Genomic DNA, 1798 nt, shown 5'->3' on the forward strand with positions numbered 1-1798 from the left:
GGTCTATGGAACACGGGAGAGGGAGGCTTGTCCTTAGGGTTTGGTGATAGACTTTCATGTGGAGATAAGGACTTCTGGTGCTGTTCTGAGATTAACAGAAGGCAAACACTTGAGCATGCATACTGGTGCCTTCTCTGCACTCATGTGAACATGGAGTGGAGAGTGGGCCTATTCTTTTCCTTCTGAAAACACTCTGTCCATTACCACTCCTTCTAAGTAATGTCATCTCATTGATTTAAATGAGAACTTCCATATTATTACAGGTCCCAGCTACTTGAGCGTCATCATCGGCCTAGGATGAACACATGATCTATGTTAGGCCAATTGGAAGATTTTCAAAAGTTAGGAAGGGAGAAAGTGAGATAACACGCTGGTCAGGTTGGTTGGTGGGAGGAAGTCTCTCTGAAAGAAGGGAGTATATGAGCTGAGAGAAGCACAGATGAAAGGTGAAATTTTTCTGGCACCTTTTAGGTGCCTGGTTCCATTGTTCCTGAAGCCATATGCTCCTAGGCCTTCATGCAGTTACTACTTTTGTTTAAAGCTAGTCAAAATTGGTTTGTGTTGCTTACAGCCGGTTTATCTATTGCTAAGCAATAAATTGCCCCCAAACTTAGTGAATAAAGATAACAGTATACATTACTATCTCTCACAGTTTAGTTGAATCAGAAATTTAGAAGCAGCTTGACTGGGTCATTCTGATTTGTGATTTCTCATGATGTTCACTCAGATATTGGTTGAAGAAGCAATCATATATGAAGACTTTATTGGCCAGGGATGCTGTGTAGAGGCATTCAAAATGACTCATCTGCTGACCTAGTCGGTGTAAGCTGTCCTACAAAACAGCCCCTAATGAACCGAGGTAATCCTGGACCCCTGGTGATATAATGGTTTACCTTTCTACAAAGAAGCACCTACCTCTGCATGTGGCATGTACCCAAGACAACTTTAAGGGGTCTGTGCTGTTCCAAAACCAAAAAGCACATCACCAGGGCTTCTGGTGGTTCCTGTTTGCTCAGTGTGTCTAAGACAGGATCGAGATGCTCTCCTTGTTGAGGAGCAGAACATCTTTGTGAAAGTGTTGGAGGCACGAGCATGGGGTCCTAAAGCTCCATAAATACAAAGGAAGCTTTTTCGAATCACAAACAAATCAAATGACAGAGAGAGAGAGAGAGAGAGAGAGAGAGAAAAGGAGGAACCCTGGAGGGGGGAGGAAGGGGGAGGGAGGGAGAGAGAGAGAGAGAGAGAGAGATTTTATTGTAGCTAGAGGATCTATTGGAAAGTTGATACTGACTGTTGGAGGGAAGTTTCATTTCCTCCCCATGCAAATTTCTCCATAAAGCCGGGGTTGGTGTTCTCATGTTACAGTAGAAGTTGTTGTTGTTGTTACGTGCTGTCGAGTTGATTCCAACTCGTATAACCCCATGTACAGCAGAAATACTGCCCAGTCCTGGGACATCCTGGAAATGGTCCTTACGTTCGACCCCATCGTAGTCACTGTGTCAATTCATCTTGTGAGGGATTCCTTAAAATCAGTGATCCAAAAGACTAAAACGAGATTTACAATGATCTCCTCTCACCTAGCCATGAACGTTATACTCTGTATTTTATTGTTTGCACAGGTCGTCCCTGATTCAACGTGGGAGGGGAATTCACAGGGGTGTAAATGCAGTGAACCCTCGCCACTTCACACTTCGACTTCCGCGGCTTCACTCTATCGCGGTTTTTGCGTAACAGCACATGCTCTGTCATTCCTGCCACTGATTGGCTCATACTGTACACGCTTCTGTCTGCATCGCTA

The sequence above is a fragment of the Echinops telfairi genome, unplaced genomic scaffold, assembly GCF_000313985.2.
Source record: "Echinops telfairi isolate 266 unplaced genomic scaffold, ASM31398v2 ScPeMD7_2;HRSCAF=8, whole genome shotgun sequence".
Lineage (NCBI taxonomy): Eukaryota > Metazoa > Chordata > Mammalia > Afrosoricida > Tenrecidae > Echinops > Echinops telfairi.